Below are 24,077 nucleotides of genomic sequence, written 5' to 3' on the forward strand. Positions count from 1 at the left end.
CCATTCGACCTAAATCCTTACCGTGAAAGTGTTCTTCAAGACACTCTCACTATGCAAGTGCCATTTTAACATAGTTTACCAACAAGGGAAATTATGTCTAAAAATTATTTGCCAGGCTGAGGAGTAAAACATATCATGTTGAAGTTTTGTTTAGTGTTTTTTAAAATTATTTTATATTTTGAGAGACAGGGTCTCACTATGTTGCCTAAGCTGGTCTGGAACTCCTCCTGCCTCAGCCTCAAAGTGCTGGGATTACAGGCGTGAGCCACCACACCCTTTCTAGTGTATTTATTTGTATGACATGCAATATTTTTCTATAATATATATTCCCTACATTATATTATTTTCATTCCTCACTTGCTTATTCATGACCTTAACCTATTTTTAATTGAAGAGTTTGTATTTATATTGGTTGATTTATAAATGTTCTTTGGATACTAAGCATGCAAATGGCTTGTCTTCTGTATTACAATTATTTCCCCAGGTTTCATTTGCCTTTTAGTTTATTTATAACGAATTTTAATAAACTGAAGTCTTAAAATGTTGTACAGTGGCCTATATAAGTTCTCCTTTATGGTTTATTAATTTTCTTTTAGGATAGAAAAACGTTTCACATTTATATATCAGATAAATATGCACCCTTTATTTTTTGTGTTTATTAAAATGGGTTTGCACAGCGATGTAGTAATTTATGAACTTTTGTGTGCTCCTGGTCATCTTTTTCTAGGCCATCTTGTGGTTCTTCTTTTATTTAAGCCACGCCAGGAGGCACTCTGAAAGAACGGGCTGGTGGACATGGAGAGATGATGGAGGCTCAGAAGCCGCTGTGAGTGTTCCGGGGGAAGCACTGCCTTCTGCGTCCTGCCTCCCCCAGTGTTTCTCCTCCGGCTGACCCCGAGGACTGCGGGGCAGGGAGTGAGGTGGGAGAGAAATGTGAGGATGTCCGCGCCGTGTTTCTCAGGGGCTCTGGGGGATGCCAAGACTCACAGTGCGTCCAGCTCCCAGCCCAGCCTGAGGCAGGGCAGTAGAGATGCTTCCCTGACCCCTTCAGGTCCCGGGGATCAGATGCTGAGATGGTGCCCACACTTTCCTCCCATCCATGCGCTGGAGGGAGCCTCTGAATGTCTCCAACTGCCGCAGTGCATGAAGACAAGATGATGAGAGAGCTCAGGAGATACCCTGGCCGCGAGGGCGCAGTAGTGGCGGAGACAGGCTCAAGGGAAAGACAGCAGCGCCAAGGACCTGGCGCCCACCCCCAATTCCCGGGGCTCTCTAAGACCCTGGAGGACCCGCCGACATCCCTGGGCCCTGGGCTAAGAAAACCCTAACGAGAAGTCGATTACATACCTGCCACGTTACGGCAGGAAGATTACAAATGAAAATGAAGCAATACATAGAAGAATAAAGAGGCATTACCTGTACATCTGAATGTAGGGGGTCAAGCTTTGTATCCATGAAGTTATTTTATGAAGTGTGTGTGTGTGTGTGTGTGTGTGTGTGTGTGTTACTCCTTAATTCAGTGAATTTCTGTAAGAGTATAATACAATATAAAGATTTGCCATTTTAAAAAATTAATTCCAAACAGATTTATAAGCCAGCTATTTGCCGTTTAGAAGTGCGTGTTTGCGCGTCTGTGTGTGTGTGTGTGTGTGTGTGTATGAGAGAGAGATTTACCAGTAATTTAAAATGGCACACTTATCATGTATCAAATTCTAATGGCATTTTAATAAATTCTGGGTCTGTCCTCTCCGGGCATTTTATTCTATACATTACCTAGTCTCTGTCTTACCATGGACATTAGATGGTTGCAGGTAATTGCTGAAATCTTGAAATACGTTTTAGGATTGGGCTACGCTCTTGCCCAATAACTATACTCCTGCTGACAATAATTTTCTTCTCGATATCTTCTTGGAATTCTTGCCCATTTGGAAATTTCTTGTCATAACTTTGGTTTTAAGAAATGCTTTAGTAGGTGGGATTTATACCTTTACTACATTGATCTTATTATGGGATTTATGCCTTTACTATATGGATCTTACAATCCAGGATTACAACATGCTTTGCTATTGATTCAAGTCTCCTTTTATTGTCTTCAAGTACAGTTTTATAGTTTCATTTATGCAGGTTCTGTACATCACTTCAGGATCTATTACCAGGTAGTGGAATCTTTTGTGTTTTCTGATTACTTTCATTTTTTCATTGTTTGCTTATTGGTTGTTTTGTCATTATATTGAGGAAGAGATAAGGACTGTATCTATTCTAGCAAAGGAACTTCAGGTCTCTATGCATTTTCTACATATTGGATGAAGCTCTTTTACCAGAGGCCTCATTTCCTGTGATGTTTTGTTTTTTTCAGTAGGGCATCCACACCATACTTCCCGTGTGTTTGGGGCAGACTGGTTTTGTACCATGGTTCCTGCCCTCTCCCTGCCTCAAGGAGGGCCCTCTATATTTAGGAGAGGCCCTGTTCTCAACTTATTTAAAATCCTTGCCTCTACAGCTCCCAGACAGTGACTTTTACGTGGGGTTGTCCACTGCAGCAAGTGAGAACTCTTCCTCTCCCCTGTATCTCATCCCTTTGCAAATCAGGACAACCGCTGAGACTGGGCAGAGATTCTCCCATTTTCTTTTCAGAATACTGCACTCCTGACTTTCTGAAGAAAAAATTAAATTCTGTCCTGGGCCACTTGCTTCGATCTAACCAGGGACTGTGTTTTGAATGGTGAATGTTGCCACTCCCAGGGCATTAGGAAGTCTGTTAGATTGTTTGTTTTTTTTTTTTTTTTAATACTCCTAGAGTGTTTATTTTTATTTATTATTTCCATAGGTTCTTGGAGAACAGGTGGTGTTTGGTTACATGAGTTAGTTCTTCAGTGGCGATTTGTGAGATTTTGGTGCACCCATCACCTGGGCAGTATACATTCAACCCAATTTGTAGTCTTTTATTCCTCACCTCCTTCCCATTTTTTCCTCCAGAGTCCCCAAAGTCCATTGTGTCATTCTTATGCCTTTGCATCCTCATAGCTTGGCTCCCACTTATGAGTGAGAATATATGATGTTTGGTTTTCCATTCCTGAGTTCCTTCACTTAGAATAATAGTCTCCAGTTCCATCCAGGTTGCTGCAAATGCTATTAATTCATTCCTTTTTATGGCTGAGTGTTAGTTTTTTTTTTTTCCTTGTCACAATGTCTGGAGGGAACTAAAGTGCTTTATTGGATCTTGCCATCCCTGCAATGTGTGGGACAGGCCCGTATGGCAAAGAAACATCCTATCCCAAAAGACAATAGTGAACTGTAGAAAAAGAGGTCATTCTGACTGCACTTTAGTAGCAGAAATCATCATAGATTTCAGAACTCAGGTAGCTATGGTTTCCTAATTTCCTGTTTGGATATTTCCCTCCCCCCGCCCCTTTTTTTGTTTCCTTTGCTCCTTTTTGGAAAGAACACACAGCGCTGGTAGAGGGCAGTCATTTTTCTGGGATGAAGTTTTTTTTCTTTCCCATAATGAAGTGGCATCATTCATTTGGGGTGATACCTGAGGTTCATTGTCCCATGCCAAGGCAATCAAGGATGCGAACACACAATGAGTGAGGTTCAGAGCAGAAGTTTAACAGACAAAAGAAAGACAAAAGCTCTTTCCTGCAGAGAGAGGGGTCCTGAACAGGTCTTCCAGTCCATGGTGAAGTGCAGATGGTTCTGCAGATGAGCTTGAGGAGTTAGTGTCTTGTTTACACAGGGCAGGAAAGATTGGTTGGACCAGCTGTGTCATTTGCATAGCATGCAAAGAACTGGTTAGCAGGTGTACTGTTTGCATAGGTGAGAAGAAGCTGCCACCCCACCCCAATCTTTTATTATGCAGATGGGGTCTCTACCTGGCTGGCGCCATGTTGCCTGTTTCTTTACTGTACACGTGGTGACAAAGAAAAGAGAAGATGGAGCCTCTATATCGAACATACTTGGCCCCCAAGTAGCCCCTTTCTATTGGCACAGCTGCCAGCATTCCCCCATGCAAGCTTCCAGCTTGCTTATCTATGGCTGCAGCTTGATCTTTTTTATTTTACTTTCAATTCTGGGATACATGTGAGGAACGTGCAGGTTTGTTATATAGATATATATGCGCCATGGTGGTTTGCTGCACCTATCAACCCCTCCTTTAGGTTTTAAGCCCCGTGTGTATAAGGTTTTTATCGTAATGCCCTCCCTCCCCTTTCCCCCCACCTCCTGACAGGCTCCAGTGTGTGGTGTTCCCCTCCCTGTGTCCATGTGTTCTCATTGTTCAGCTCCCACTTATGAGTGAGAACACTGCAGCTCTATTTTTCAGGCTGCTCTTTGTTAGAAAAGAAATGATTTGGGGACTGCTTTTTCTTAAAAGGGAAGGCTTGCTGAGGACTCCTTTACCCTCATTATCTGCCTAAATAATTTCTTTCTCGCTCCTGTATCAATACGACTTTTCCATTTGTGATGGTCAGTGTTTTGCACCAGCTTGAGTAGGCCAGTGTACCCAGCAAGTCAATCAAACACTGATCCAGGGGTTGCTATGAAGTTATCTCATCGATGTGGCTCACACCTATACAGTGGCCCTCCTTTATCTGTGGCTTGCTTTTCATGATTTCAGTTACTCACTGAAACCATGGTCTGAAAATATTTAGTAAGAAATTCCAGAAATAAACAATTCATAAAATTTAAGTTGTACACCGTTCTGAGTAACATAATAAATTCTTGTGATGCCAGGTCCCATCCCGTCTGGGACACTAATCATCCCTTTGTCCAGCATATCTGCACTGCATACATCACCCAATCATAAGTCATTTAGTGACCTTCCAGGGCTTAAGATCAAAAAACATAGTATCTGTGAAGTTTGGTGCTACCTGCAGTTTCACGCATCTACTGGGGACCTTGGAATGTACTCCCTGAAGAGAAGGCAGGGGTGGTCACTGTACTTATTTGACTTTAAAGAAAGTAGATTATTCTGGATAATCTTAGTGGGCCTGATCCAATCGGCTGAAAGTCTTTAAAAGAGAAACTAAGATTTCCCTGAGGAAGAAAAAATCCCACCTATGCACAGTAGCATCAGCTGGGTTTCCCAAGAGTTTCCAGCCTGCTTACTCGCACTACAGATTTCAAACTTGCCAGCCCACATATATGCAAGCCAATTCTTGAAACAAACCTATCTCCCCTCCTTCTCTCTTGCTCTCTCAATCTCCTCTCCTTCTCTAGACAGATAGATGGGTATTATATATACACATATATACATATAATTTCTAGATATTTAATTTCTAGATGATATGTTGGTTCTGTTTCTGGTGGAACCCTGACTGTTGCTCCACTTTACACCACGTGGTGTTTCACATGTGTGTGGTGCATGGAGAAGTCTCTTAGGTGGGAATAAGATTCTAACACCAGTGTGAGAATGCATTTGGCCAAAACTACTCTTGAAACTCCCCTAGGACAGCTGCAGACACCTTTGAGGAGTGCAACGTAGCTGCTTTGCTACACTCCAGGATTGAAAGAGTTTAATGATTCCCTGTGAGCAACAGACAATGAGTTGGTTGTATTTTGGGGGTATAGAAAGGGCTATGTATAGCATTGTTGGGATTACACACAGTTGGACAAAATATTCACAGGGCCAGGTTATTTGAGGACTGAGGAAGTTGAAGGAGCATCAGAGATACAGCTCCCATCTCATGCCCATCAGGGCTTATGCTCATTAAGTGAGATGGTGCACAAAATTGTCCAAATAATTAAACTTGCTGGCTCTTGGACTGGAACACATAGAGTAGAATTGGAGTCAGTTCCAGGCACCTGCCATACATCCCCACTGTAGGAACAAAGGGTCTTAAGACACTGGGAGAGGAGATGTCTGCTCTGAAATTGCCTGGGAGAAGGTGGTGCAGATCGCTCCAGGTGGTGAGTTATGAACAGGTGCTCAGCACACTTGAGAAAATGAAAGAATTCTAGTGGTGCCTCCTTTGGATGAGACCCGAATCTCATGGGTGACCACCGCCCGCTGCAGAAGCCCAGCCTGCTATTCCCCATGCCGTGCTGGACCACATGGTAGTGTCAGAACCACCAGCCCACCGGGATGTCGGTGGTGCTAAGAGTTCAGACTCAGCCCCTGTACCACACAGGCATGACGTTTCAGCTTGTCACTTGCTAGCTCTGTGATGTTGTAAAGTTTCATAACCCTTCTATGTCTCACTATTTTTTTAACCGGTAAAATGGAGGTAATAGCGCATGTTTCAAAGGCTCACTGTGAGAGTCAATGAGCCTTTGAAGGACGTACCCTTATTATCCACATTTTCTGGCTATTTCAACCTCCCTGCACCACCCCACAGGGGCGAAGGACATGCCACTCTTTACTCTTCATATCTCTGCTCCCTTCTCTGGGCCACATCTTCCCTGAGGGTCTGGGCTAACTCACTGTGTGCCCCCAGAGCCCCATATAAGGCCTGGTTCACAGAAGGCAGCCAGTAGATGTGAATAATAGATATTAATAGAATGGATTAATACATATTAATGTCTGGCCCCACTTAGAGGATTGGAGGTTTTAAGCAGTAAAAGCCTACCCTAAACTCAGCTTCCTAGATATGCACATGTCTTGAGACCTTTGGGGCCATTGAAGTTTTGCTTAAGGAAATCCTAAATAGATGCTAGCAAGATTGCAGAGAAAAGGGAACACTTACAGACCATTGGTGCGAGTGTAAATTAGTTTAACCATTGTAGAAAGCAGTGTGGCAATTCCTCAAAGAGCTAAAAACAGAACTACCATTCGACCCAGCAATCCCATTACTTGGTATACAACCAAAGGAATATAAATCATTCCACCATAAAGACACATGTGCACAAATGTTCACTGCAGCACTACTCACAATAGCAAGGACACGGAATCAACCTAAATGGCCATCAATGGTAGACTGGATGAAAAAAATGTGGAATACTATGGAAATGTGGAATGTGGAATACTATGCAGCCATAAAAAGAATGAGCTCATGTCCTTGACAGCAACATGGATTGACCTGGAGGCCACTATCTTTGACAAACGAATGCAGGAACAGACACCAAATACTGAATGTTCTAACTTATATGTGGGACCTAAATGATGAGAACACATAGGCACATACAGGGGAACAACAGACAGTGGGACCTACTTGAGGGTGGAGGCTGGGAGGAGGGAGAGAAGCAGAAAAAGAACTATTGGGTACTAGGCTGAATAACTTGGTGAAAAATAATCTTTATAACAAACCCACAAACCCCCATGACATGGGTTTACCTATATAACAAACCTGCACATGTACCGCTGAATGTAAAATAAAAGTTAAAATAAAAAAAAAAAAAAGATCGCACTCTGTTTTCCACTGGGCTTAGGGACTTTTATTTTATTTTTATTTTTGTTTCTTTGGTTTTGGTTTTCTTTTCAGACAGAGTCTTACTTTGTCACCCAGGCTGGAGTGCAGTGACACCATCTTGGCTCAGTGCAACCTCCACCTCCTGGGTTCAAGTGATTCTCCTGCCTCAGCCTCCTGAGTAGCTGGGATTACAGGTGAGTACCACCATGCCCAGATAATTTTTGTATTTTTAGTAGGGACGGTGTTTCACTATGTTGGCCGGGCTAGTCTCCAACTCCTGATCTTAAGTGATCCGCCCACCTCAGCCTCCCAAAGTGCTGGGATTACAGGTGTGAGCCACCACGCTCAGCCTGGGCTTGGGTTTTTTAAATGGAGCTTTGAAGTGATCATCATTTCTCACTGAACACGATAAACCCAGATTTTAGGAGATTAACCACGAGGTTCTCCTTTACTATTAAACAGAGATACAACACAGGCATATTTCCCAACAGTTGAATATTTTTATTAGAACTCATTAGTTAGTAAAAAAGATTGTTGAACAGAGAGGAGATGATGGTTGGAAATGAATTCTATTAAAATTAATTATTCCTTGATTTACAGACTATTTCCCTTTTTCATCTGAAGTCTTATAGAATAAATGGAAAAAGCAAACTTATGACTTTTTCAATGCTGCTGGAAAAAATGACATATAGCAATATGTAATTAACATATAAGTAGCCATATGTTATAACACATAACTAAAATGTTTAAATAAAATATAATTCTTGGAGGAAGTTTGGCAACACAATCACTTACTAAATATAAAAGAAAGTTGCTTGCTCTTCTGTCTTATTGTTAGAAACCTGACAAAACTTCAAGGACAAGCGCTGTACTTGGAAGATAAAAAGCTCATTCAAGAATTTCAGATTGGGGGGTATGGCTTAGTAAGCATTGTTTAAGAATCGAGGACTGGTACTGGGAAAACTGGCTAGCCATATGTAGAAAGCTGAAACTGGATCCCTTCCTTACACCTTATACAAAAATTAATTCAAGATGGATTAAAGACTTGAACATTAGACCTAAAACCATAAAAACCCTAGAAGAAAACCTAGGCAATACCATTCAGGACATAGGCATGGGCAAGGACTTCATGTCTAAAACACCAAAAGCAATGGCAACGAAAGCCAAAATTGACAAATGGGATCTAATTAAACTAAAGAGCTTCTGCACAGCAAAAGAAACTACCACCAGAGTGAACACGCAACCTACAAAATGGGAGAAAATTTTCGCAACCTACTCATCTGACAAAGGGCTAATATCCAGAATCTATAATGAACTCAAACAAATTTACAAGAAAAAAACAAACAACCCCATCAAAAAGTGGGCAAAGGATATGAACAGACACTTCTCAAAAGAAGAAATTTATACAGCCAAAAGACACATGAAAAAATGCTCATCATCACTGGCCATCAGAGAAATGCAAATCAAAACCACAATGAGATACCATCTCACACCAGTTAGAATGGCAATCATTAAAAAGTCAGGAAACAACAGGTGCTGGAGAGGATGTGGAGAAATAGGAACACTTTTACACTGTTGGTGGGACTGTAAACTAGTTCAACCATTGTGGAAGTCAGTGTGGCGATTCCTCAGGGATCTAGAACTAGAAATACCATTTGACCCAGCCATCCCATTACTGGGTATATACCCAAAGGACTATAAATCATGCTGCTATAAAGACACATGCACACGTATGTTTATTGCGTCATTATTCACAATAGCAAAGACTTGGAACCAACCCAAATGTCCAACAATGATAGACTGGATTAAGAAAATGTGGCACATATACACCATAGAATACTATGCAGCCATAAAAATGATGAGTTCATGTCCTTTGTAGGGACATGGATGAAAATGGAAACCATCATTCTCAGTAAACTATCGCAAGGACAAAAAACCAAACACCGCATGTTCTCACTCATAGATGGGAACTGAACAATGAGAACACATGGACACAGGAAGGGGAACATCACACTCTAGGGACTGTTGTGGGGTGGGGGGAGGGGGTAGTAATAGCATTAGGAGATATACCTAATGCTAAATGACGAGTTAATGGGTGCAGCGCACCAGCATGGCACATGTATACATATGTAACTAACTGGCACATTGTGCACATGTACCCTAAAACTTAAAGTATAATAATAATTTTTAAAAAAAGAGAAAGTATCCATTTCCTGAAATCATCTCCAACTCTGAATGTTACTATCTTTTAAAATATTTAACAATTGGGCAAAAAAAATAATATTTCAATGATGGTTTTAATATTGTTTGACTGGTCTTTGGTTCCTAATACACTAGAGCATCTAATATATATATATATATATATAAAAGAATCAAGGACAATTTCAGACTTTTCAAACTCTTTCCTCTAATGAGATCTCCTCCAAATCCACAGTGAACTCACTAGAGCATCGTCAAGGGGCCTGAGCTCCTCCTAAGGAAGCTGGACACCGTCTGGGTCATCACCAGGGAGGGAGGTGAATGTGTCTGTGATTGGGACAGGGATCTAAAAGAAACACAGGTCTCAGGACTGTACCTAAATCCTCCCCATCCCACCTCTCACAAAAAGGATTGCACTTAGTCCGCTCTGCGTCCAAGACTCAAAAAGCTAACAACAGGACTATAATGCCACCTTTATTTTCGTTGTTGGCAGGTAGCAAGGACACAATAAGCAGAGGTCTATTTGCAGGTAACACAAATTAGCACAAACAGTGGCTGTGGCATCTCCGACAAACAGGGTACATGCCCAGAGAAGCTCAGCCTGGGACACAGAAGGAGAGGAAGGTCCCTGTGGGTAGCAGTGACCACTTCGGCACCCAGGAGGAGCCATGTGCTACTGGCATCACTATTGTCCTTGATCCATCTTTTTCTTTTCTTTTCTTTTCTTTTTTTTTTTTTTTGCAGGGTCTCACTCTGTCACCCAGGCTGGAGTGCAGTGGCAGGATCATAACTCACTGCAGTCTTGAACTTCTGGGCTCAAACGATCCTCTCTCGTCAGCCTCTTGAGGAGCTAGGACTGCAGGAGTGAACCATGGCACCAGGACCTCGTCTTGACAATTAGGCTTAAGCCTGTTTTTATGATGAAAAGAGAAACTCCAAGGATATGAAAGAATCTCCCCTGTAGATAAATATGTTTTCTCCATTTTATTTTTCCCTCACTGTCTGAAGTATATTCATGAATTTTTAGAGCAATATATAGAGAGGGTTTTACAAAATACCCCCTTTTCCAGTCCAGAGACTCATCAGAGTATGAAAACAAGTGAGAAGTGGCTGGACATGGTGGCTCACGCCTGTAATCCCAGTACTTTGGGAGGCCAAGGACCGGCGGATCACTAGGTCAAGAGATCGAGACCATCCTAGCCAACATGGTGAAACCCCGTCTCTACTAAAATTACAAAAATTAGCTGGGCATGGTGGTGCACGCCTGTAGTCTCAGCTACTTGGGAGTTTGTTTTGTGAAATGTTAATGCTAGCTTTCAATCAATTTTATTATATAGCCTTCCCATTTAAAAGAAGTCCTAAAACATGGTCTCTCCTTCAACACGTTTCCTATTAAAATTATACTCTGAAACCTGGCTGTGTTTGATAGGATACCATTTGCTGTGGCTTCCTTTGATTCACAAAGCATGAAGGGTGGCTGGGAACATAACCTTAGAGACTGATGACCTTCTAGGCCAGTGCTATCCACGTTTAAACAACCAGAGCTCTCGAGAACTCACTCATGATGACGAGCACAGCACCGAATGGATGGTGCTAAACCATCCCTGAAGGATCCATCCCCATGACCCAGCCACCACCCATCGGGCCCCACCTCCAACACTGTGGATTACAGTTGAACGTGAGATTTGGGTGGGAATACAGATGCAACCATATCAAATGAATTTAAATTAAATAAAACTGAAACTCATGTTCTCAGTCACACAGTGCTCAGTAGCCAGCTGTGGCTAGTGGCTCATTCACTGGACAGCACAGATGTAAAACATTTCCATCGTCACAGAAGTTGCTATTGGCCGGTGCTGTGCCTTCTCCAATCAGCAACAGATCAGATAACATGTCTGTAAATTTCTTTGCAAAAGAGTCTTCTTTAGATGCTGCATGGTGACCTTATTTCAAAACATCATTCATTTTTTATTGTATGTAACTTGAATTCAGTGGTTCACAGTTTTTGACAGTTTTATTTGTGTTGCTATGAAATTTATACATTTTTATTCTAGAAAATTTGGAAAACACAAATTAAACTCCCCCCCCCAAAATCATTAAAATCACCAACTCCTTTGAGACTCAGAGGTAAGCACTGTAAAAATTTGGATGTAAATATTTTCAGTGATTTTTTATTTTACTTTTTTTTTTTTTTTGAGACATAGTCTCAGTCTGTCACCCAGACTGGAGTGCAGTGGCGAGATCTCAGCTCACTGCAACCTCCACCTCCCAGGTTCTAGCAATTCTCCTGCCTCAGCCTCCTGAGTAGCTGGGATTACAGGTGCACCACTGGGCCTGGCTAATGTTTACATTTTTAGTAGAGATGGGGTTTCACCATGTTGACCAGGCTGGTCTCGAACTCCCAGCTTCAGGTGATCTGCTGAACCTTGGCTTCCTAAAGTGCTGGGATTATAGGCGTGAGTTACTTGCCCAGCCTTCAGTCATTTTTTTAAATAAATATAATTTGAGGACAAAATAGGATTAATTATACATAACAGCTTGGAACTCTTTGCCACCTATTACTGCATTATGCACATCTTTTAATGTTGCTAAATATTTTATGATTGATCATTTATAGTAGGTGACTAGAATTGAATTATTGGAATCTTTATTTGATCCAAAAGTCATGAATTCAGACACCTTCAGAGCTTAAGCAGATATAGAGTGCAAGGCTGAAGAACCTGGATCAAGTACAATAAGAAACAGTGGGTGTTATGGAGAACCAAGGGAGTGATACTGAGTGGAGGGTGGGCAGTTGCCACTTAGAAGTAGAATTTTTTAAAGCTTTAATTACTTATTTATTTTGAGACAGGCCCTCACTCGATCACCCAGGCTGGAGTGCAGTGCTGTGGTCAGGGCTCACTGTAGCCTCCACCTCCCTGGCTCAAGTGATCCTCCCACCTCAGCCTCCCAAGTATCTGGGACTATAGGTGAACACCACCACACTGGGCTAATTTTTGTATTTTTTATTGATACGGGGTTTTTATGTTGCCCAGGCAAGTCTCAAACTTCTGGGCTCAAGTGATCCTCCCTCCTGCCTCAGCCTCCCAAAATACTAGGATTACAGGCGTGAGTCACTGAGCCGGGCCATAGGTTTTTTTTTTTTTTTTCATGTCTAAATGCAGTGATACTAGATATTCTAATCTTCCAAGAGGCACCAAAATTCTGTAACTTCATGTGAGAAAAAAAGCTGAATTAATTTAGGTTATCTGTTTGTGTTAAATCACTGATTTGGCCATAGAAAACAAGTCTGCATGCTAGATATCCTACGAGGACTACCATTTTGAAAATTCTGATTCATTTATTTTGCATAGATTGTTAGATGGTAAGCAAGTTTTCATTGTTATAAACAGTGCAGAAGTGAAAAAAATACACATCAACAATTTAAAAATTTATTAACTTTGATCTTCATTACCACTTCTCGGCATTGATACTAACAAAGTAACAACAATTATTTGCAAAGATAATAAATTTTAAAATTGTTGATACATATTGCAAAAGTGCTTTGTAAAACTGTACTAATTGACAAGATTACCAACAGCTTATGAAACTATGTCCCCTGACAATTTTCCTAACACAAACTTGTTTTTCACTTTAAAAACCTAGCATGTAGGTAATATCTATCTTTATAATTTTGTTGTCTTTGGTAATGGTAGGATTTATTTTCACATCTGTTTATTGTTTATGTGTGTTTCTTCTTGGATGAAATGTTTGTCTATGTTCCATGTGTATATATGTTGGTTTTGATTTGCTATATAAATATATATAAAGCTCTTTATATATTAATGGTGTTAACAAAGGTTTAGATTCTGCATCATTTTAACACAGATTTAATATTATCCATATTAATCTAATCATCTTAACATTTTTTGTGCACCACAAGACTTCCACATTTGAAATCTATGAAACTACATTCTAAAGGAGAAGTATACTATTTGATCATTGTTCCATTCTTTGATTAGGAGTACATTTGATACTTGAGAAATGGGAACATATGATGTTTCAACAGTAAAAGAAGATTAAAAACATTAAAATAAAACACTGTGGGAAAGAAGAAGATTAAAACTTGCCTTCTGTCTTGGCACAGTTATGTCTCCCACTGAAATCACTGTAAGGATATAAATTATCCCAGAATCCCGTGGCTGTATTTAGCATTCCTCCCCCAGCCGACCACAGAACCCCATGTTTAATGATAGCAATATTCAAATTTATCTACATCATCATTTTATGCATTGGTCTTTCACTTCAAAAAGGTATTTGAATAATATTTCATTATATGATTATACTACATTCTGTTTAGTTATTGATCAGCTGATGGACGTTTGGGCTGTTTAGGCTATAGCATTAATAGTGCTACAATGAACATTCATGTACAAGTTTTTTCTTGACTACATCGTGGAATATGGATGAACCTGACACGGATTATGCAAATGATGGAAATCAGACACAAAAGGACACAGAGTGTGTGATTCCATTATTTGAAATGTCCAGAACAGATAAATTCATAGGAACAGAAAGTAGATTTGTGGTTGCGAGGGGCTGGGAGGAGAGGAGAATGTGGAATGATTGCTTGAGAGGAACAGGGCTTTATTTTGGAATAATGAAAACGTCTTAGAGTTCTATAGAGGAGATGGTTGCCTAACACTGTGAGTATCCTAAATGCCACTTAATTGTTCCCTTGAAAACGGCTAACGGTCAATTTTATATAATGTGAATTTTACCTTAAATGTGCACACGTTTATATATGCATATGCATATGCATATGTAATATATGTATAAGGAAATATATATATTATTTCTCATACATATTCATATTAGAAAGAGAGAAAAACAGAGACAGAGAGAGAAAAAGGAGAGTGCATCATTTACTTCTAAGTCACCATGGTTTATCTCAGTCTCTCAAACACAGAAGCCACCCAAGAAATGTTTGAAGTAAATTACAGGAATTAAAATTCAATCATTTATAAAATCCATTTGGGGTCTGATATTTTATATTATCTATTGTGTAGCTGGCTAAAGAAGAACCCATTATTCTTAATTTAAGGTGTATGAAATGTCAGGCTGCTGGCTCTAGTTTAATTCACAGTACAGCCACCATTGGTAAAGTTCCTTACGATTTATTAAACCTGCTTATCCTATGTGACTATAATTCATCACATCTAGCCCAGGTAGCATCATTTCTCCTTGGGACTGGGAGAAATGGCATTTAGAAGGTACACCACCTATTCTAGAGTTTGGGAACTTAAATTTATCCTACTCGATAACATCCTTTGGCTTAAGCTCACAGGTGCTATCCTTGGATTTTGATGTCTGGATAATGGCCATATCTCCATGGGTTGCTTGGACTTGGAGAAAGGCAGTAGAAACAAAGAGGTGTCTGGCAATAGTAAAGGTGATGATATCCTCTTTCTCAGCAGACAAACCCTGAATAATCAGTAGCTTGACACAATTAAGGTTTATTTCTCAGTTAGGCCTGATGTGAGCAAGACAGCTCTCTTCCATCCTGCAGTTCATGGGGTGACGAACCAGCCCTATCTGTGCAGTATTGTCCCATTATTAGCAGTAAAAGTCCCAGAAAATCTCTCCCACAGGACAAAACGTCCTGATTTTTGGCAATAAGTATGTAAGGTTAGGATCAAAGTATAAAACCCCAAGTCTGCGCTGAAAAATTAGGACCAAAAGCAACATCTTTACTCACTCTGAGCGATGAGACTGAAGCGTGCAACTGGAAGTGTGTTGTCATCGTGATGTTACCAGCCCATCTTTGGCTTTGCCTGTAGAATAACTGTTGTTCTTTGTATCAAAGTAACTGTAGTTTGATATTCATTTTTTAACAATGTGAAAATTATGACTATGTTTTCAAGAGTTTAGATGATAAGAATGATAACAATTGCAATACCAATACCATATGACCAGACATCACCAAAAAAAAGGTGGATTAGCAGATAAACTATTAACAAAAAGCATACTGCACAATATGAACAAAAGAATTTTGGATTGGGCATGGTAGAGAATATCAGAATGCATATGGAAATTCAATCTCCCAAGTCCAAGATGAGCCAGGCAAGTACTTCCACATCAATCAAAAGTATTTTTGTCTTTCAGGAGCCACCAACGCTCAAGTGAAAATAGTGGCCACTGAATTCGCTTAGCAAACCACACAAGCATACATATATCAACATTCCATCCCCTTAATTGTACTAGGACTGAGCAAAGCTACATTTTCTATTTCAGAGATTGCAACTAACATGTCCTTTAGGCAAACAACAAAATTTTGATACCAGATATGTTGGCCCTTTATCTGTAGAACTGATTTTATCATGTTTTCTGCAGTATATCAAATGATGTGTTAAAATCAGAACAGAAGAATTTCCCCCCAGCTCTGATGCAGTTTGCTTTATTTTATTTATTTATTTTGAGACAGGGTCTTACTCTGTCACCCAGGCTGGAGTGCCGTGGCGCGATCTTGGCTCACTGCAACCTCTGCCTCCCGGGTTCAAGCAATTCTCCTGCCTCAGCCTCCCGAATAGCTGGGACTACAGATGTGCACCACTACCTTCCAGCGAATTTTTGTATTTTTAGTAGAGATGGGGTTTTGCCATATTGGCCAGGCTGGTCTTGAACTCCTGGCCTCAAATGATCCAGGCACCTCGACATCCCAAAGTGCTGGGATTACAGGCATGAGCCACCTTGCCTGGCCCTGCAGTTTGCTTTAAAAAATAGAGTTTCAAATTGTTTTCTTGGTTTTGTTGGAGATTTTTAACTTTTATTTTAGGTGCAGGGGTACATGTGCAGGTTTGTTAATACAGGCAAACTTACGTCACAGGGGATTGGTATACAGACCATTTTGTCACCCAGGTACGAAGCCTAGTACCTGATACTTATTTTTCCTGATCCTCTCCCTCCTCCCAACCTTCTCCCTCAAGTAGGCCATTTCTCTTCTTCCCTTCTTCGTGTCATTGGTTCTCATTATTTAGCTCCCACTTATAAATGAGAACATATGGTATTTGGTTTTCTCTTCCTCTGTTAATTTGCTAAGGATAATGGCCTCTGGGTCCATCCATGTTCCTGCAAAGGACAAGACTCGTTCTTTTTTTATGGCTGCATAGTATTTCATGGTATACATGTACGCACTTTCTTTATCCAGTCTATCATTGATGGACATTTAGGTTGATTCCATGTCTTGCTATTGTAAACAGTGCTGCAATAAAAACGTGTGTGTGTATCTTTATGGTGGTATGATTTCTATTCCTTGGCTATATACTCAGTAATAGCATTGCTGTGTCCAATGGTAGTTCTGTTTTGAGCTCTCTGAGGAATTGCCACACTGCTTTCCACCATGGTTGAACTAATTTACACTGCTACCAACGATATATAAGTGTTCACTTTTCTCTGCAACTTCGCCAGAGTCTGTTATTTTTTGACTTACTAATGATAGCTATTCTGACTGCTGTGAGATAATATCTAACTGTGGTTTTATTTTGCATTTCTTTAGTAATTAGTGATATTGATCATTTTTTCATACGTTTGTTAACTGCATGTAGTTCTTCTTTTGAAAAGTGTCTGTTCACGTCCTTTGCCTACTTTTTATTGGGATTGTTATTTCTTGTAAATTTGTTTAAGTTCCTTATGGATGCTGGATATTAGACCTTTGTCGAATGCATAGTTTGCCAAAATATTCTCCCATTCTGTAGGCTGTCTGTTTACTCTGTTGATAGTTTCTTTAGCTGTGCAGAAGCTCTTTAGTTTGATTAGATTCCATTTGTCCATTTTTGCTTTTGTCACAGTTGCTTTCGGCATCTGTGTCGTAAAATCTTTGCTAATTCATCTGTCCAGACTGGTATTTCCTAGGTTATCTTCCTGGGTTTTTATAGTTTTAGGTTTTACATTTAAGTCTTTAATTCATCTTGAGTTGATTTTTGTGTGTGGTTTAGGGGAGGGGTCCAGTTTCAATCTTCTGCATATGGCTGGCCAGTTATCCCAGCACCACTTACTGAATAGGAAGTCCTTTCTCCATTGCTTGTTTCTATCAGCTTCTTTGAAGAGCAGATGGTTGTAAGTGTGCAGCATTATTTCTGGGCCCTCTCTTCTGTCCCATTGGTCTATGTTTCTGTTTCTACACCAGTACCATGCTGTTTTGGTTACTGTGTACCCTGTAGTATAGTTTGAGTTTGGGCAATGTGAGGATTTTAATAAAGCCATAGAAATCATCAGAGAACAGATTTATTTTTGCATCTTGTCAAAATACCAACTAGATTTTACTCATTTATCTGCAGATTCAGCCAGTGTGCAAATATAAATGTTGACAAATTTCACTCAGTCTGTAAATTCTTAGCAAATAAAATAATAGTTATTATCTGCTAAAGTCTTGAACATTTTGTACACAATACTGCTAAAAAGAAATATTTACTGGCCGGGCGTGGTGGCTCACACTTGTAATCCCAGCACTTTGGGAGGCTGAGGCGGGCAGATCACTACGTCAGGAAATCGAGATCATCCTGGCTAACATGGTGAAACCCCATCTCTATGAAAAAAAAAAAAATACAAAAAATTAGCCGGGCATGGTGGCAGGTGCCTGTAGTCCCAGCTACTCGGGACGCTGAGTCAGGAGAATGCCGTGAAACCAGGAGGCAGAGCTTGCAGTGAGCCGAGATCATGCCACTGCACTCCAGCCTGGGCAACAGAGCGAGACTCCATCTCAAAAAAAAAAAAAAAAAAAAAAAAGGAAGAAAAGAAAGAGAGAAATATAATTTACTTACCTATGACATAGAGGCTTTAATCCTAAAAAATGTTTAGTCAATTTTCAGTTTCCTCAACATTTGCAGAAGTACTTTCTATGTTTTTGCTTTTCTTTTTTTTTTAACTTTATAAAAATGAAAGAAGATAGCCTTCTTACAAATGTACCCCAAAAAATCCACAAAATGATACTAAGATGTCAGCCTGCCATAATATGTGTCCAAAGTGCGGGGCAAGGAGAACGTCCTTCTCTAGTCTGTAAATACATTGAGAATGAGGATACAGAAAAGTATAACTTTGAAACAAGAACCTATGTGGGTTTTTCTAAAACTGTTTGATGATCTTTGAAGAGGATATAAGAAGCTTATAAAAGAATGGACCGATTCACTTGACTTTTTCTATGTTATGTGTACAAGTTGTGACAGTAGTTCTCACAGGAAAGAAAAAAATTCCTTTTTCTCAGAAAGACTGCTTCAGAACTCAAGAGAGTGTCACTAAAAAAGGGCAACCAAGCTAAACAGGACTTTCTCCTTTTTTTGTAAATAAAAACTCTGACTCCTAGACTCCAACTTTGATTTTATATGTTGAAATTACCTCTATGACTTTACATCATTTTCTCTGACAGAAGAAATTCAACTTATAGTGACATCCAATGTGCTACAGAGTGTTTTAAAATGACATGAAATTAAAGATGTAAGTGACCAGTCCAAGGAGTTTATTGATGCAAATGAGGTAATGGACAAACAGCTGGTTTACCAAAAAAGACAGATGTGACACAAAGTGAATGGACATTTTTGGAAAGCAGGAAAGGAATGCCTAAAGGGTTTAAAGCACATTGTTGCCAGTGAGGAAAACTCTGTGTATTCCAGTCAAACACTTTTCCCTAGAGGATTTATAGCATGATGTCGACCCATTGGGCCAAGCATCATTTTAATGTGGATTTAGTAAGAGTGCATTAACTTAACATTTAGTTTCAGAACCACATAGAAGAAAAGAAGGACTAGGTATTAGTCCCTTCTCACATTGCTATGAAGAAATACCTGACACTGGGTAATTTATAAAGAAAAGAGGTTTAATGTACTCACAGTTCAGCATGGCTGGGGAGGCCTCATGAAACTTACAATCATGGTGGAAGGTGAAGGGGAAGCAAGGACCTTCTTCACATGGTGGCAGGAGAGAGAAGAGTGAGCCAAGGAGGAACTTGCCAAACTTATAAAACCATCAAATCTTGTGAGAACTCACTCACTATTATTAGAACAGCATGGGGTTTTAAAACTGCCCCCACGATCCAATCACTTTCCACCAGGTTCCTCCCTCAACACATGGGATTACAATTCAAGATGAGATTTGGGTGAGGACACAAACCCTAACCATATTAGACTTCCTTAAGGTCACAGGCAGCTTCAAGAACCATCCCCCTGTTGTGGGCAGTAAGGGGTATCCTTTCATCCCCACTGGCACAATGATCACATCTCCAAGTTCTTTTGTTTTCTATTTAATTTTAGGGCAGCATATCTGGCCTGATTTATCAACGACAGCCATTGTTTACTGCAGATTAATCAGAGGCAGGTGACGACCAAAGAAGGTCATTCGGGGATCTTGAAGCCACAATTACAGTGATTTCAAGGGAGATTATGTAATTTAGCAGAAACTTCCATTGTTTTCTTCCTTTGTCAAATGCATCTCACATGTTTGCTTGCAAAAACTCAACAGATGGGGCAAGCTCTTTCAAGTTACTATTTCAAAATCACACAATGAAGGTCCCCAATCTACATTCCTCAGCACGAGGGCCTTGACTCCTTTCTCTAACCCCAGCTCCATGGCAACCTTTTCTTCTGGCCTTTGCAGCTGCAGCTTTTGAGGAGTCCTGCTTGGGATACTATTTTGGGTGCCCTCATTAGATACAAGGTCAGTGCGACTATGTGTGCCCATTGCAGCTGCACAGAGGGGAGAGATCTAGGACACTGAAAACAAACCCAGGATGCCATCTCCCTTACTTCTCACTTTGCCAAGGCAGCTGGACCCTCCTGAGATATCATTTACCCATGACAAACTTGTTGTCCAGCTCAGGTGAAGAGAGGGGTGGAGAAAGTCAGCTCCAAGCAGCACCCTTTGTGAGGGGCAATTGTTTTGAGTGTGGTTGTCTTTGGGACACATTCTGTCTGGCTCTCTTCCCCAGGCACATGGTAGGAACGCCCTTTCAAACCCTCTTGAAATTAAGGATAGTTGCATGACTTGCATCGGCCAAGGAAATGAGCACAAAAGTGTCCCATGCATTCTTTGCTGTCTTTCCTCTTTCATTCTGCTGTGAACACCTGTGTTTTCCAACAAAGCTGCTACCATAGCCAGGGTTCTGGGGTGGGGCCAACGTGGCACAGAGAACTCAGGGCCTATACCCAATGGGCACACAGCATAAAGGAGAAATCAACCTTTGTGGTGAGGCTCTATGCCTCTAGGATTTTGGAGATAGAGAGTTACCAGAACATAACCCAAATTATCTTGACTACAACAGTGTAGTTGAAAAAGGGTGTGAAATCTGAAGAATCCCAATGCCAGGTCTTAGAAACAACTTCTCAGACCAGAAGTCCTAAGACTACACTTTCTGTTGAAAAGGAGATGTCATTCATGTTGTGTGCACTCATAGAGGGAACGATTGCAGTGCGGGCACATGGAGAGCAACCAACCAAGCACAGAAGCATCCAAGGGCACCAGATGATCATTAGCGTTTTCACATCATCTTCTCCACCACACCAAATACTTGGACTTCCCTTTGCAAAACTCTCACACCCATCACCACATTTGAGACCTCCAGGACTGGGATATCTAGAGCCACTTTATCCATGAGAAAATGAAAAGAGAGGTTGAAGGACTGGACCACTGATTTTATGAATTGTGCTGGTTGTTTCCTTTGCTGTGCAGCAGCTTCTTAGTTTGATGTGGTCTCACTTGTTTATTTTTGTTTTTATGGTCTATGCTTTTCATGTTATGCTGCCTTTGTTTGGGGTCCAAAGGGAGAAAAAAATCATTGCCAAGGCCAGTGTACAGAGCTTTTCTTCCTACGTGTTCTCCTAGGCATTTTATCTTTTTAGATTCTACATGTACATCTTTAATTCATTTCTAGATAATTTTTATATGGTGTAAGATGAGGATCCGATTTCATTGACTTGCATGTGAATAACCGATTTACTGCAAACCATTTATTGAAGAGACTTTCCTTTCTCCTTTGCATATTCTTGGCACACAATGAGATTCCACTTCTCACATGTTAGGATAGTTATTATCCAAAAGACAAGAGAGAGGTGCTGGCGAGGAGGTAGAGGAAAGGGACCCTGTCTGCGGTTGATGGGAATGTAAATTGGTACAGTCATTATGGAGTACAGTATGGAGGTGCTTCAAACAACTGAAATAACACTGCGATGGATGTGAGAGTGTCCGTTATAGCAACAAGGGAAAATTCACCAAAAATACGTGAAAAATCTAAGCATTTCCACAGGCAGCCTGTCGTGTCATTGATAAGAGAGGATATTTCACACAGAAACAATTTTAAGGGTTGTTATTAATAATACGCTGGCACTATTTCAAACACAGTGGCACCTGGAACAAACACAGGTTCGGCTCCAGTGCAGAAGAAGAGGGAAGGGTATCATTTAGTGGACATGATCATAACTGGAGCTCAGGAGGAGCTGAAATAAGATCCAGGCAGGGAAATCATTGGATAGAATCTTCCTGGTGCTGAATTGGAGGAAGTCTGATTTTATCTAAAGATGATTTTAGGAGCTTTGATAAAGAGAAGGGAGGAAAGCAGAAAGGAGAGGGGGAGAAAAAAAGGAGGTACACCTCACAGGTATAGCTGATAAGTGCAATTCCACCCCTCTCCCCCAGCAGGAATGGGTTCAGCAATAAGACTCTTATGTAAGTTGGTCTGAGCAAATGTGTTTCCCAGGGAGTAGGACAGCAGTTATCAGAGGCAAAATTTTATTCTTCTATAGGTACAAGAAAAATACATTACAAAAAATGATTTCTTTTTTTTTTTCAGCCAGTTTGAATAAACGTTTCAGGTGTGTGCATTTAGAAGGGTATCAGCCAGAGCAGCTATCAGGGCAGAGCCCATGGTCATGCCCCACTTTGGAGGGGAAGGGCATGGTTAGGCTGTTCTTGCACTACCATAAAAAATACCTGAGGCTGAGTAATGTATACAGAAAAGATGTTTAATTGGCTCACAGTTCTGCAGGCTGTTCAGGAAAGCATGGTGCTGGCATCTGCTCAGCTTCTGAGGAGGCCTTGGGGAGCTTTTACTCATGGCGGAAGAAGAAGGGAGAGCAGGTGTCTCTCATGACAAGAATGGCAGCAAGAGTGTGAGGAGGTGCTGCACACTTTTAAATCATCAGATCGTGCAAGAATGAACTCACTATTGTGAAGACAGCACCAAGCCATGAAGGATCCGCCCCCATAATCCAATCACCTCCTACCAGGCCTACCTCCAACACTGGGGACTGCAATTCAACATGAGATTTGGAGGGGACATCTCATCTATATCAGAGCATGAGAAAGGAGTGGACACTCAAGGGAGTGGGCACGTATTTCTGGAGAGTCCACTTCTTTAGCAAATCAACAGCTGGTGAAGCAGGAACTGATGGACACTCCCAGGCAGGTGCAGCCAGGAGACCATGCAGAGGCAGACACCGTGTGGCCAATGCTTCCCCTGACATAGCAGAAGGGTCCTGGCCTGACCACGTGGTCTACCACCATGGGGAAGAGACCACATCAGAGCTGGATGCAGAGAGCTGAGCTTACTGCAGCAGAGCCGCCAAGCAGAGGAACCACTGTCCACCTACAACATTCTCCACCCCCAGACCACCAGGTCTGGGTGAATACACATTGACCAGCTCACCCAGGTAGATTCTTTAGACCTGTTGGTAGCAACATACCAGCCCTGGCTAGTTATATTCTCATTCACAGGTGAGTCAGTCGGGGGCACAAAAATCACATGTGCGCTTATGAAAAGATCCAGCACCATAAGAGAATGGAGAGAAGTAAGCCTTAAGGGGCAGAAGAAAAGCACACTTTAGTAACATTTTAGTAAATGAAAAATATATGGATTTGAGACATCACCTGCTTTAAGCCCACAAACAAGGCTCAGCTACAGAGCAGAAATGAGAGAGTGATCGCTCTTTTCACAGAGGCAGCTATCCAGATACTCTTTAAATATTGCCTCCGGCTGTCATCTATTTTAGCAAATGAATGGTATTAGGTAGAGGAAGCTGGGAAAAGTGTGAAAGATGGACACAGCAAACTGAGCAAGCCTCCTTCTTTTCTCTGTTTCCCTCATGTATTAGTTAGGCAGTGAGCAGAGATGGATGAAACCACTCAATCTGTCCAATCCAAAATGCCCACCTAATCCCTTGCTCCCCTTCTCTTTCTCCAGCGAATGTGCTTCCTCAAGGCCACGTCAACTCTATACTCTGCTTTTCCCAAATTCAGGGCTTCCTACTGACAGATACAATGATTTTTTTTTTCCTTAGTGTAAGTACGTCCCCATGAAATATTTGGGATATACTTGTACTAAAAATGTATTCATGGTTGATCTGAAATTCAGATCTCACTGCCTGTCCTGTATTTTATCTGGAAACTCTGACAGGGAGTGGTGCATGTCATGGGGCTTCCAAGGGGAATCAATTGCTCAGAAGCAGACAGCTCGCAAATTAGAACTCCTGGGAAAACACAAGGAGGGAGGAAATTAAATGGAAGACACCCAGA

At 41.0% G+C, this 24,077-nt stretch overlaps 1 long non-coding RNA gene across 1 annotated transcript in view; it reads right to left on the reverse strand.

Moving 5' to 3' along the window:
• LOC129525649 (uncharacterized) overlaps positions 1 to 15,320 on the reverse strand; it is a 107,948-nt gene extending 92,628 nt beyond the window's left edge. The window contains exon 1 of the long non-coding RNA XR_008670079.1: positions 15,283 to 15,320. This is a non-coding gene — a long non-coding RNA (uncharacterized lncRNA). The remainder of the gene's footprint in view (positions 1 to 15,282) is intronic.
• Positions 15,321 to 24,077: the final 8,757 nt, after the last annotated feature.

Source organism: Gorilla gorilla, chromosome 10, assembly GCF_029281585.2.
Source record: "Gorilla gorilla gorilla isolate KB3781 chromosome 10, NHGRI_mGorGor1-v2.1_pri, whole genome shotgun sequence".
Classification (NCBI taxonomy): Eukaryota; Metazoa; Chordata; class Mammalia; order Primates; family Hominidae; genus Gorilla; species Gorilla gorilla.